This window comes from Pleurodeles waltl, chromosome 3_1 (assembly GCF_031143425.1).
Source record: "Pleurodeles waltl isolate 20211129_DDA chromosome 3_1, aPleWal1.hap1.20221129, whole genome shotgun sequence".
NCBI lineage: Eukaryota > Metazoa > Chordata > Amphibia > Caudata > Salamandridae > Pleurodeles > Pleurodeles waltl.
The window spans coordinates 242,594,827-242,610,147 of NC_090440.1; positions in this window are offsets into that span (position 1 = coordinate 242,594,827).

Here is a 15,321-nt window from a genome sequence, read left to right on the forward strand (position 1 = left end):
TAAAATGTGGCAAATTATATTTTTGCTACTTTTTGCCCCCTCATTTTAGGAGCGTTTTAAGACAAATTGTGTTTGCTTGCATGTGTGTTGGAACTGGAGGGGATTATGAATTCAAGAATTCCATGCACGTTGGCCAAATTGGTTGGAGCCCTATATGAAAAGTGGATCATCCAAACGCAAAGGGGACTATTTATATACTGCAGTCTGTAGTACGTTTAGTAGTACTACAGTGGTACTACTCATATACTGCAAAATGCTTCTTCAAAGCCTCTGCTGCTCCTTTCTTTTCTGTTTATAGATCTCGGCCCCAGCAGTGACTTTACCTTACTTTCAAAATACTATATTTATTGCCATTAAAAATATGTAAATGAACTCTTTTTTGTAAAAATGTGTAAAAGCATTACAATAAAAACATCTGTAAGATGTAACCCTTTAGCATGCTTTGTTTCCTTCTACATGTACACTATTTTTTAGATAGGGAATACTTGAAAATGCGAAAAACATTTTTATACATTTAATCACAAGTTTATCCATAAAACAGTACTCTTTGACCAAACCTTTCTCCTCCTTTGAATGCCTGATTACAAAAACGTTGAGGAAATTATCATTCCTTACTATTTGGAAGTTCATAAAAATTCACGGATAAACATTGGCTTGCTACATGTTTGGTAGAGTCTGCAAAATGTTGGTCCTTGTACATAGGGATATAGTATGATAAAGTGCATTTGATTTGCAGCACTGAAATTATAAATTCAAAATTCTTGTCTTTTTTCACCTTCCTGTTCAGCTGCTCCACACTAGCTAAAGATCATCAGAGTAGGTCCAGGTGCAAAAAAGACAATTCTTGACTGTTGCTCATGCACAACAGCTCTCTACCATCACCAAGGAGGAGGAAACCCATACAGCAGGGGTAGTGTGTCTCCACGGGGAAGCAAGCAAGGTTTGTCATGAAACGTCTCCAGGCGGAGACTGTAGAGCCAACTGTGGAAAATAGGGATTGTAGGAAAGTACCATCTTCCTTGGCATGTTACCCCCATTTTTACCTGTATGTCAGTATGTTTTTGCCTGTCTCACTGGGATCCTGCTGGTCAGGACCCTAGTGCTCATAGTTTCTGACCTAATGTGTATATGTCTGTGTCTGTGTCACTGAGGCTCTGCTAATCAGAACCTCAGTGCTTATGCTCTCTCTTGCTTTTAAATTTGTCAGTGTTGGCTAGTGACTTCATTTACCAATTTCAATTGACACAGTGGACCCCCCTTATAAGTCCCTAGTATATGGTACCTAGGTACCCAGGGCTTTGGGATTCCAGGAGATCCGTATGGGCTGCAGCATTTCTTTTGCCACCCATAGGGACCTCAGACAAACCCTTGCACAGGCCTGCTATTGCAGCCTGTGTGAAATAACGCACGTTATTTCACAGCCATTTTCACTGCACTTAAGTAACTTAGAAGTCACCTATATGTCTAACCTTCACTTGCTGAAGGTTAGGTGCAAAGTTACTAAGTGTGAGGGCACCCTGGCACTAGCAAAGGTGACCCCACATAGTTCAGGGCCATTTCCCGAGACTTTGTGAGTGTGGAGACGCCATTACATGCGTGCACTACATATAGGTCAATACCTAAATTTAGCTCCACCATGGACCCCCAGTACTGTCAAACCAGTTCTCTGAGGCTTGCACTGCAGCTACAGCTGCTGCCACCTCACAGACAGGGTTCTGCCCTCCTGGGTTCTGGGCAGCCCAGTCCCAGGAAGGCAGAACAAAGCGTTTCCTCTGAGAGGAGGGTGTCACACCCTCTCCCTTTGCAAATAGGTGTTAAAGGCTGGGGGGGGTAGCTTCTCCCAGCCTCTGGAAATGCTTTGAAGTGCACAGATGGTGCCCTTCTTGCATAAGCCAGTCTACACAGGTCAGGGACCCCTTATCCCCTGCTCTGGCACGAAACTGGACAAAGGAAAAGGGAGGGGCCACTCCCCTGTCCATCACCACCATAGGGGTGGTGCCCAGAGCTCCTCCAGTGTGTCCCAGACTTCAGCCATCTTGCTTTGCAAGCTGTGGGGCCACTCTGGATGCCTCTGAATGGCTAGTGCCAACAGGTGATGTCAGAGACCCCTCTTGATAGGTCCATACCTCAAAAGATAGCCAATCCCCCTCTCAGGGCTATTTCGGGTCTCTCCTGTGGGTTCTCTTCAGATTCTGCTTGCAAGTTTCCTTCAGGAATCCTCTGCAACAACTTCAGACTCCTCTGACCTCAGATCAACCGAAGCCTACTCCAAGAAACGCTGTAACTGCAACAAAGTGTCTACAAGAGACACTTTTCTTTAGCAACCTCAGCTCCAAGTCAGCAACTTCAACAGTTTCCATGGTGTGCACGCTCTGGGTACTCCCTGTCTTCATCCTGCACCAGAAGAACCGAAGAAATCTCCTGTGGAGTGACGGAATCACTCCCCTGCTCCCAGCAGGCACCTTCCAAGACAATGACCGGTACCCTTGGACTCCTCTCACAGTGACGAGCGTGCTCCTAAGGACACAGAGGGTGGACATCATCGACAGAGACTGTCCTGAGGTCCTGCTGACGGAATTTGGAGGAGGTAAGACCTTGCCTTCCCAGAGAGCAACGGCACACCTGTGTACTGCATCTTCTTCACCTCCTGAGGCCTCTGTGCACTATTTGCAAAATTCCTTCATGCACAGCCTGGCATGGGTCCCGAGCACTCCATCCAGTGATGCTCAACTCGCTGAGTTGTTCTTTGGCGGCGTGGGACCTTCCTTTGTTGTGCTGCATCATCTGCATTTTGCACCTCCTTTGTCCCCATGTCCTGGGACCTCCGGGGGTGCTGGCTGGCATCCTGAGGGCTCTCTAAAGTGCCGAGAGCTCCCCTCTTCCTCCTCATACAGAGTTGAGGCCCCCAGGTCCCTCCTGGGTCCATCCATTGCCATTTTGACACAAAACACACTTTTGTTGTAGCTAAGGCTTGTTGGTGACTTCCAACACAAAATCACATCTGCAATGATCTTCATGTCGTGAGATATCCTTTGCATTACACAGGAACCCGCTGGCATGTTCCTAGGGTGCATTTCTGCAGTCTTCGACTAACCATGGACTCTTCTTTTACACCCTCTTCTAGGTTTGCAGGGGCTCCTGTCCTTCCTGGAACTTCTTTTGACTTCTGGACTTGGTCCCCTTCCTCTGCAGTACTTCAGGTCCAGGAATCCAGCAGTTGTTCTTTGCAGACTTGGTTGGCTGCTGCAAAATCCCAACCATGAGGTGTAGTGTGTCCTAAGGAAACCTGCAGTACTTTACTCCTGCTTTTCTGGGCTCTGGGGTGGGGTCATTTACTTACCTTTACTGTATTCTTACTCTCGCAGCGATTCTGCAAACACTACACTTGTCTAGGGGGGAATTCATGATTCGCAATCCACTTTCTTATTATATGGTTTGTGTTGCCCCTAGACCTATTTTCTCCCATTGCAAATGATAGCATTTCCTATTGTGTACATTGTTCTATGACTATTTACTTGTCTAATGTTGGTGTCTAGTGTATATATTGTGTATAATACTTACCTCCAGAAGGAATATTGTCTCTAAGATATTTTTGGTACTGTGTCACCCAAATAAACACCTTTATTTTTGGTAACACTGAGTATTGTCTTTACTTGTGTATAAGTACTGTGTAACTATAAGTGGTATTGCAGGAGCTTTGCATCTCCTAGTTCAGCCTAAGCTGCTCTGCTATAGCTACCCCTATCAGCCTATGCTGCTAGAACACTACTAAATTTAGCTAATAAGGGATAACTGGACCTGGTATAAACCAGGCCAGCCTCCTACAAGGATGTCCACGTTACCAGCAAGTAGGAGGCAAATACTGGGCCTCCTCCTGGCTTTGAGTAAGCCCAACCGGTGATGTCAGAAGAGCTGTCTCTTTCACCAACTGGGCCTGCATGGACTCCCCCCCCCCTTAACTCCGTAGGTCCCATACGAATGAGTCCTCCATGTTCACCCACTGCACAGGCAGCATGTCCTCCTCCAGGTGCCCTCCCTGAACAGCACCAGCAGTCGAAGAACATTTTAGCCTCTGACATCCCACAGGACTGTTGTGTACCCCACTCCCTTACCCTAGATAATGATTCCTTGGCAGCTCTCAAGAAGGCCCTGAGACTTGGAGAGGTATACGGAGAGATCGTAAAGCATATCACAGAGAGTGTCACAACCTGTCCTGTGTGTGTCTCCACTGTTTCCGAGTCTTGTGTCTGCCCTTTCTTGTATCTGCCCTGCCCTGTCTTGAGTCTGTCTCTAGTCTAATTCCCAGTTGTGTGTCTGCCATGTCCTGTGACCCTCTTTTGTCCTCAAGTGACCTTTACCAAGTGTGTCTTCACCTTTGTCCATCTTTATCCTAATATACCAATTCTACCATTGACCTCACCGGTTGTGGCCATTATTAAGTTTACCTTGACATGCCCAGACACTCCATTTCAAATTTAGGGCCTTCATTTGGCTTTTTTAATTCCAATGGACCCCCTCTGAATTATTCTAGGATCTTAGCCATTCCAATAAAGCACTGACTCCTGATCTCACATTGTCTTGAACAAGATCTTAAGTGCAAGTGTACAACAAATACTGTACCCAAGCCAACAACTTGACTTTTAGAGAGAAAGCCCATTGAGACCCACTGTTTTTTCTTACCTTGTTCTTGCTGCCAAAACCGTCATACTTAGAGCTGAGAAGGTCCTCATCTCTCCTAGAAAAATGTAGTTACAGTCTTCTCTATTGGGACAGTCTGAAAGAAAACAAAGACAACAAAAAAAATGACTACATCACCAGAAAACCAAGCTTCGCACTCTAAAGCATACAGAGAATTTGCTCAGACCCACATTGAAAAGATTGTGCTTATGTAAGAGTTTCAATAAAGTAACCCTATTTGAGAGAATTCTATGGCAAAAAGTATCCTGAGAGTCATTGAACAATTTTGGGAAGGAAACTGTAATTTGAAGGATTGCCCAATAGAGCTCTATGAAGTAATATGGCAGTATTGTGGTATCTTCACGAACACCAAGTAATTCTATGAAAAGATATCAAGGACAAAACATATATTTAACCATTCAGTGCATGTCAGGAAAAAAGGAACAGACTAAGACCCTCATTATGAACACGGCGGTAAACACCGCTCCGCCGGCGTTGGCGGCAAAAACCACCAGCAGAGGAGTGGTCCGGACTGCCAAATAATGAACCAACTGAAACACAGGCATCCTGAAAACCACCCACCGCCAGTAGAGGAGTACCGGCAACGACTGCAGAGTCCGCCCACGGGCTGACGGAAAGGCCCAACCCGGCCATCAAATAATGAACCACTAGACCGCCGTCAGTTATGGGGGGGAAACCACCGCCAACCAATGCCAGGTGGAAACAAACCCAATTTAAGGAAACACTCACCGGAGGCTCACCCAACACGCCGAAGCAGACATGGATAGAGAGCTGCAGATCATGCTAGCCCTGCTCCTTGCCATATACCTCCACGACGAGACCGCAGACGAAGACGACAACAGTAAGTACTGCAACCTACGAAACAAGGAAGGAAAGGGCACAGTTACATACCCACCCACTCCACCCACCCTGCAACGCTCCCACAACCCTTCACAACAGCTCAACCCATAAATCCTACAGCAAGAGGTACTTACCCGACACAAGGCAAAATCCAACCTGACCATAGTTCCTACAAATGCCCCACACCCACAAATAATGAAACGAGAGACCAGGGTTCAAGAGTGTGCTGCCACACATAAACTTTTAATGCAGCTCACTGAGCAAACTATTCACATTAAGGCCAATGGCCAGTCCATAGTGCCAGATGTTTTTGGGCTACAATGGTCCCAACCTGACTCCTAAAAGTGCTACGGTACTCCACCTTATGGAACAATACTGGGGCATCCAGGCACCTCAGGGAACAGGGGCAGAGGGTGGTGGGGGTGGGGATTTACGAGGGGGGTGGGGCTTGGATTTGCGTTCGGAAGGTGGAGGGGGTTTGGGTTTGGCCTTGGAAGGTGGGGGAGTTTGCTTTGACCGGGTGGAGCTAGATGGAATTGGCTCTGCACGGGGCTTCTTTCTCTCTGGGGAAGGGACTTGGGAATGTGAAGGGTGGACAGGGGTGGGCTGTAAAGTGGAAGAAGTGGAAAGGGCAAGGAGGTGCGCACGTTTAGGGACAAGACGGGGTGGGCCAGTGGGTTGGAAGACGTCAGCACGGGAGAGGAAAAGTTTTTTGGGAGCAATTGGGTTGGACCTGTAGGAGAGTGTGGTAGTGGAGGCAGACGGTGTGGACGTAAGTGGTGTAGGGGTGCATGTTGTGGGTCGGGGGACTGGACAGTATGCTGAGGTGTGGTGGATGTGTGATGGGTGGGTGTTTTGGTGCGTTTGTGTGTTTTTTGAGGAGGGGGATGGACACAGTGGGAGAAGACAGGCTGCCAGTGTGGATGTATGTTGTGTGGTTATCTGCAAGTCTGGTGAGTGTGCTGCATGTGTCAACTACAGTAGTTGTGGTGAGTGCAGGTGTGGTGTCTGGGGTGCATGTCTGGATATCTGCTATTGTGGTGAGTCAAGGAATAGGCTCAGCAACAGTGACTGAAGGTGCAGTGCCTGAGGGTGTGCATGTAGAAGGGACAGACAGGGAGGCGGAAGAGGTGGGCTCACTAGGGGAAGTGGATTTTGCTGTGTGTGCATGTGTATGTTGGCTGTGTGAATGCTTGAGGTGGGAGGTGTGGTGCTTGTGTTTAGAAGTGTTCTTCTTGTGTGTTGAGGTGTTTGACTGCGTGTCAGATTGTGTGCTTTGGACGGGTGAAGGGAGTGGGGTTCTGGAAGGGGTAGAGGAGGTTGGAGGGGGGACGGAATGACCAGGGAAACTGACTGGCATCAAAGAGGAGGCCAGAGCCTGAAAAGAATTCTGTAGGCCAGACATGGCACCGTGAATGCCATCCAGATAGGCATTTGTCTGCTGCATCTCTGATGCTAGCCCCTGGATGGCATTGATGATGTTGTTTGCCCTACAGAGATGGTTCTCAGGAGGTCAATAGCCTCCTCTGTGAGGGCAGCAGGGCTGACTGGGGCAGGGGAGGATGTGCCTGGGGCGAAGGAGATGCCCACCCGACGGGCACTACTTCCCCGTTGGAGGACTTCCCCAGCTGAGCCTCACAGATTTGTCACGCCCAGCGCTAAAAGTCCTCCCACCGCTTCCTGCAGTGGGTGCTCCGCCGGTTGTAGACCCCGAGGGTCCGCACCTCCTTGGCGATGGCATGCCAAAGTGCCCTCTTCTGGTGGGCGCTGACCTAAAAGGGACACACAGAAATGTAACACTGAGGTCAGGCACTTGAAAAATATGTACAGCTGGCTATACCTCCACTATGGGACAGACAGTACAAACATACTAACAGGACATATGCACGCAGCATGTCATGAACCATGGCCCATGCAGGGTCAGAGGTGCATCACAACCATTGCCCCCAATCCCCCGACTCACCTGTACCTCTGGCCGTCCGTATAGCTTGGCGTACAGGGGCAGGACCCCGTCCACTAGTCTCTCCAATTCCTCCTGGGTGAGGGCCGGGGCCCTTTCCCCTGCAACACAAGCCACTTCCATGACCAGAGGCAGGACACAGCAGTGCACTCAGTGGAGTACCTACTTGCACGAGATCAGGGAGTCAAGTGAAGTTGGGGTGACGAATTCGCGTATGTGGCGCAGCAGTGTGCACTGTCACCGGCGGCGGCAATCATGATACGCCAGGATTCCCCATTGGCATCCATGTTAACCAATGACTGTGCGAACGGCGGTAAACACTGCCTTATGCTGTTACGTCAACCGCTAGCGGTATGAGGTCACTTCCACCACGACAGTTCTGGATTACAGGGGGCAGACATTTTGGCCTTAACTACGCATTAATAATAATGATTTCTGCACAATGTAGGCCCTATTGTTCACCTGACACACCTATGCATGTGACCATTAACAATACCACACATGACAAACCCTGAGCAATCATTATGGCCTAGATTAATTTCTGTCAAAAACATTTAGCATTTGAGTCCCTACAATCAAGTCAGCAGTGCTCAATGACTGACAATGTGTGCCTATGTATGTGTGTTCCTCACACGTGTTTCAAAACCCCCCTAGGTACCGAACCTTGTGGCGAGGAAGGGCCCCATCGGTGTACAGACCACTTGTGGATATGCGGACCATGGTGGAACGTCACATCATAATCAATTACAGACTCACCCATGCAACTATTCTCAACCTTTGTGCATTAATGGATCCTGCACTGACTCCGGCAAATCATAATCAGCATGCCATCCCTACTGAAGTGCAGGTGCTCTCTGAACTCCATTTCCTGGCCACGGGCTCATTTAATGTGACACTGGGCATGGGTGCTGGATTTTCACAGCCAAAGTTCAGCATGGTACTGACAAGATCTCTGAATGCATTTGTACGACACCTGCAGTCCTGTGTGAGGTTTCCCGAAAGTACTGACCTCCCTGCCATCAAGTCGGACTTCTATGCATTTGCAAACATATCCTATGTGACAGGTGTCATCGATGGCACCCACATATCTATATGCCCCCAAGAGTCAGTGAACAGGTGTACAGAAACAGAAAGAACTTTCACTCCATGAACATTCAATTGGTATGTACTGCAGACCAGTACATCTTAAATGTGAATGCCATGTTCCCCGGTTCAGCCCATGATTCCTTTGTGATGAGTAACAGTAGTCTGCCACACAAGATGGAACAACTACAAGAGGACAGAGGGTGGATCATAGGTAGGTGTTTCTGTCACTAACTGCCATCTAGCAGACAACCAGGTTGTCTGACTCAGAAGCTTGAAAATGACTGCTCTGTTTTGCACCTTTTTCTAGGTGATTCTGGCTATCCCAACTTGCGTTGGCTCCTGACACCAGTGAGGAATCCTGGGACAGATGCAGAGAGGAATTACAATGAGGCCCATGGATGTACTAGGAGGGTAATAGGGCACAATAGGTCTCCTGAGGGCTAGATTTCGTTGTCTACATATCTCTGGGGGTTCCCTGGCCTATGGGCCTGAAAAGGTGTGTAGAATAGTGGTGGCCTGCTGCATGCTGCACAACGTGGCAGTGAGAAATTCTATCCCCCTCTTGGAGGTGGATGGTGCTGTATACCCTGACCAGCTTCCTCAGAGAGGGGACGAGAGTGATGGTGATGATGAGGAAGGGGAAGATGTCAATTCCAGGACCCAACTGATACAACTCTGCTTCCAGTAACTATGTGGGACTAAGGGCTGACATTGGTGTTTGTGAAACATACTGTTAGTGTGCCTTGTCATCTGGGGGGGTTGAATGTACTAATTGCAACTGTGTCCAGGTCTGCATAGGACAGAATATAATTTAGTGGTTATTTTTGTTAACATATTTAGGCACAACAACATGTAAGGTGAGTGTGTACTTTCATGCTACGCAGGTACGAATAAAGTAGTTATCAGCCAGTTGTATCCATACTTCACTTTGTTCACACATTATGACAGGTGACAGTGTTACAGGTGTGATATGTGTTTTATTTGGTGCAGGGATTGAATAGTGTGATTTACAGTGATGGCATTAGGTCATGGGTGGTTGTCCTCAATGCCAACATGGTGGCAGCCTTGTTGTAAGTATTGATGGGTCCATCAATGCTTACATTAATTCCTATTGATTGTTAGCACTGTTTGGTGGTTGATTGTGTGGGATAGTTGGGGGACAGATTGTTGCAGAGTCACTTCTTTGAGGGGGCCTTGTTTTTGGCAGGGGTTCCAGTCCCATATCGTGGCCTGAGGGTCCGTTTGTGTGCCTGCTGTTGACCTAAAGGCCATGGCATGGTTGTTCCTTGTGTTTCCTCTGAGGGTAGTTCGTGGAATGTTGCTGATGATGCTGTCATTGTCCGGTCTGTCTCCTGTGCTGTAGTGGGGGCCTCCTGTACTGTGTGGGTCTCAGACTGGGTTTGTACAAGCTGCAGCAGTGCTCCTGCTTTGCTGGCCATTGTGGCGTTGTGCAGTTTCCACTGCTCCATGGCCTCTTGGTGGTGTTCCTGCTGCATCCTCTGAATATGCTCCAGGGTGAATACTATCTGGGCCAATCTGTCATGGGTATACTGGCAGACCTGCAGGACCTCAGAGATCACGTCCTGGGCTGCAGCATCCATCCTGTGCCCCCCCCCACCGAGCCACTGATGCCCTCCCACTGGGCCTAGCCCCCTGGGGCCATCGTCGTCCTGCCTGTTGGTAGGGGGTAACTGTGGCCTCTGTACTTGTGTTCCACCAGTCTGTGGCCTGGATACACAGGTGTGTGGATGGTTGCCCTGGGCTGTTGTTCTTGCCTGGGTGGTAGGGGTGTCAGTGGTATTCTGGGTGGGGCTGCTGAATGGTGACAGTCCAGGACTGTGTGAGGGGCCAGCCTGCACATCAGTGTCCAGGGTTCCATCACCAGTGTCCTGTGAGGTGCCTCTGTCTCCCTGGGGGGCACTGGCACTCCTTGTCCTGTCCGTCAGGGTGGCACAGGTGGTGGTGCCTGTTGGGGGAAATGGACATGTCTGTTACAAATACATGATCGGATGGGGTGCACAAGGCAGGGCTATATTGTGCAGGTTTTTCACTTTGGGGCAATGCAGGGTGCCTTTGTGAGGTTTGCACTGCATTTTGCTTAGGATGTGGAGTTGCATTGTGGGTGGTGTAGTGCCATTGTGATTCTTTGCAGGGGTAGGCGGCTGTGCACAGGGGGAGGGATGTGGGCCTGTTAGTGGGTTTGTGGACATGCAGGGTGACTGGATGTTGTCAATGTGGGCTGGGTCGGGTAGAGGTCCTGGTGGATGTTGGAGGGGTGGGGTGGTGTATGCATTCCAGGTGTGATGGATATGGGGTAATTGTAGACAACTTACCTGAGTCCATTCCTCCAGTGAGTCCCTCAGGGTGCAGGATGGGCAGCACATTTTACTCCCAGTCGGTGTAGTCGGGTGGTGTTGGTGGAGGTCTTCCCCCAGTCTTCTGGTCTGCAATGGGGTGCCTGGATGCCATGGCCCTGACCTTCCCCCGCAGGTCATTCCATCTCTTGCGGATGTTGTCCCTGGTGTGTGGATGGTGTCCCACTGCATTGACCCTGTTGACAATGGTCTGCTGTAGCTCCATCTTCCTTCCTGCTGCACCTGAGCACAGAATAGTTGTGGCTCAATCTTCAGGATCTCATCCACCATGGTCCTTAGCTCACTTTCTGTGAAGCGTGGATGTTTGGGAGGGTGACATGGTGAGTGTGGTGAATGGTGTCAGGGGTGGAATTGCGGTGAGAGTGCTCTTCTGTGGTTCGGTGTGAGTCTTGTTTATAGTGGCGTTCGGTGCTTCTGGTGTTCTCTGTCTTCGTTGGCCTACTTTCGTTGCAAAGGATTGTGGGGTGTGTCTGTGAGTGTTTTATGGTGTTGTGGATGTGTGTCAGGTGTGTGGGTTTCTAACTTATCCAATGTGTGCACTTCTTGCTTTTGGGTCCACTTGCCGCCCGTGGCAGTCTGCACCGTCAATGGTCGTTCGGCTTCCACTGACAGCCAAGGTGATTTGTGCATCATTATTTGGAGGATGGGATGTGGGTGTGCTCGGCAGGGGCGGGGTGGGAGGTCCAGCATTTCCGCAGACAGGGTCCTGGCGGTGACTGGTGGACTGGTGAATTTTGGCAGATTCTGGATTTTGGTTCATTATATGGTTGGTTTCTATTCACCGCCAATGGCGGTCTTCTGTTCATCGTCGCTACGCCTGTCAGCAGTGTTTACCGCTGTGTTCATAATGACTGCCTAAGACTGCAACGACACCTAAAATCTGTCCCAAAAAAAGGGAAATCTATGAGGCCATGCAAGAAACAAGTGTTTTTCTTTCCCCTAATAATGTCCTTCCCCATTCTGGGCAGTTTCCAATTTTTTGTTTGAGGTGATCATTAATATTGATGACAGCCTATGGTATGTACTAGAGGAGTCATGTTCCTCTAGCTATGTTTTTAGATGAGTGGACATTGACAAAGGGGTACTGCCACTCTGATGGTCATTGAATAGGTATGAACTTTATGTTGCCACAAAACCTCCTTGATAGCAGGTCTAACCTCCCAACTGCCTCCTCAACCTGCTCCACCTTCTGTGTTCAGTCTCCCAGTTCATATGTCAGCAGTTTAGCCTGCTACTCCTGTCTTTCCTTCTTCTTGTGGGATGCCTGGTCCTGCCACAACCAGCCATTTAATGGCTGCATTTAAGGAGGATTTTACTATTGCAGTGAAAAGTGAGAGCAACAATGGTCAGGAATGTTTGCCCCAATGCCAGGAACACAACTCACTCACCATCACTGGCTTGTTGGAATGGCTTTATTATACACTGGGACAGTGAGCTTTGCTTGTAACTTTGGATTTTTGGAACACCATTACATATTCAAGTTATGGACTGATTTTGTTGATTCTTTATGAATAGTTGTTTTAGTTGGCCCTCTGTGATGTTTTTATTATTTGCACACCCCAACCAGTTTTGCATTTCACCTCCAATCTAAGTCACAGTTTATTTTGTCCATTTCCAACTACAGTTTTTAATTGTCCCCAAAATAATATTTTTTTAATTGTTTATTTGAATACTATATACAATATTTAACATTTAATAGATTCTAGATTTGTAAGGTATTTGCAGAGTAATGCGTTGTATGTCAGGCACAAAACATGTAATTATTCAAAAGAGTGTGCTTGCATTGTGGGTGGGTAAGGTGTTGTTGTTGGAGGGTGAAGTAGTGGAGGTGGTGCAGGTGGCTGTGGAAGTGGTTGTGTTGGGTAAACTATGGATATGCCTTCTTTCTACAAGGTTTGGCTTTCCAACCCACAGATACCTGAACTTGGTGTAGAGCATCAGCGTTTGCGATTGAAAGTCCAGGTTGTCCATACTTGTTGATCTGATGGCTGTGCTCCGTGCTAATAGTCCCTTCAAAAGGGGTCCAGAACGCAGTGGTAATTCAAACCCAATTTTTTTTTTTTTTTAATATCACACACAGGTACTGCACTGAGAAAAAGACACTTGGGCCCATATTTATACTTTTTGATGCAAAACTGCGCCGGTGCAGTTTTGCGTAAAAAATATTACCGCCGGCTAACGCCATTTTGGTGCGCCGTGCGGGCGTCATATTTATACTTTGGCGCATGGCGGCGCAAACCACAGGTGGGAGTAATTATTTTTGACGCACACCGCAGCGTCAAGTCATAAAGCAAACAACGATAACGCGGTGGAAATGACTGTGGGTCGATTTACGACACCGCAAACCGGATATGCGCCGTTTTTTTTTACGCAATAGCGTCAAAAAAACCAGCGATCACTGCCATTTCACCAGAGGAGAGCCAAAATGGATCCCAGATGCCACTACAGACCCCAGGAAGATGACAGCAGACCAGGAACCAGCCAGGATGACCCACACAAGAACCAGGACACTTTTAAGAAGAAAAGAAAGTGTCGCTTTAGTGCAGAGGAGCAGGAAATTCTGGTTAAAGAGGTGACGTAACACCAGCACCAACTGTTTGTCACCTCAAAGTTGCCAATCAGTAGGAGAGAGGCTATATGGCAACAAATTGTCGACAAGATTAACAGTGTGGCTGAAGTACGCAGAACAGTCATCGAGTGCAAGAAACGCTGGCATGACTGCAAGCGCAGGACCAAGGAAAAGATGGCCAGGAACAGGAAGGCAGCACTGCAGACTGGAGGGGGGAGTCCAGCACACCAGGAGGCCCTGGACCACATGGAGAAGATGGTCGCAGCCGTCATCCCTGAGGAGATCGTCACAGGGATTCAAGGACAGGACAGCGCAGACTACCAGGAGACAACACACATGCATGGTATGTCGCATGGGGAATTCAAATGCAATAACGTCATCTACAACCGGGGGGGGATACCGACTACAAAATGCATGGAAGTCATCTAATACATGGAGTGGCATGGGTAAAGGGGCACGGCATGGGGGCATGGCCCGTTCTGAGAAGACCTGGGGCACACCATTACACAACACCAACAACAGTCCCATGGGGGCATGCTGTCATGCCAACAATGGAGCAAAGGGAAAGCCACGCCAGGAGCGAAGGCCACAACGTCAAACTGACATCCCGGCACACGTCAGCCACCATACCCCCTACATTAACTAGGGCCCTATTAACAACCTCTAGCCATACCGACAACTGGAATGTAACTGCGACAACAGTTGCCACTACCACCTCTGCTCTGTGTGCAGCTCAATTAGCCAATGGCAGTAACCTCCCCATGGATCATACACACCTAAATTAGAGGGTGAGGATGACAACTGCAACAATCCCCAGAAACAAGACAAAGGCCCCAGTACTCTTAAATGTCAATGCCCATAGTTGTCGCAAACATCAGCCAATGTAAACAACAATAGGAACTACACAGCATTAAGGACACACCCATGCGGCATATGTCAGGGTTCATCCTGTGCCTGGGTAACAATGCAACATCCCAAATGTCATACTGCTCAGACAACAGCATTGAGGGGGGGACACATGCAACTGGTCACTGAAATACACCTGCACAGTCAGAGGAGGAAATAGGACACTGATACGATTATCAGGGTAATCCAATGTGACACACATTCCCCAATATCAGCAGGACACATTACCAATGTCAACATCCATATCGGATCATAACATTGCCATGCATAGGATATGCCACATGTCAATTACATTTAAGTAGATGTGAAAGATCAGAGATTGGGGCAGGTCCAGATTGTTAAGTGTGCTGCCAGGGCCATCAGTACACCCACAGCCAGTGAAAGGTCTCACCATGAGAATGGATGTACACGGAGGGTTGAGTAGGAAAAGAAGGTGGCAATTCTCTATTTGGCATAAACCAACACCTAGAGGCAATGAGGCTGACAAGTCTGATAACTCAATAACATACATGTGACACACAGGTGGGCCATAGGCCTGGAAGAATGCCCATCTGAAGGACTGGAGAAATTAACACAAAACAAGATCACAAAGTGAATTTATCAAAAGGCAGGCACGTCACATCAAAATTGCCACAACACAGACACACTAATTGTACCCTGTTTCATTGCAGAGGAAGATGGATCTCCTGCTGATATGCCTGTCCCAGATTTCCCTGATGACATGGTTGACGAGCCGATAAACATTCCCCAGGAGACTATCCAAAAGGTCCTTGACACCCTCCAGACCTCACCTTCAGTCACAAGGAGAAGCACAGAACAAGCAGCCAGTGCAAAGGATCCACCCAACACCCCAATTGTAAGACCTGCCAGCTCCAATACAGCTGAGG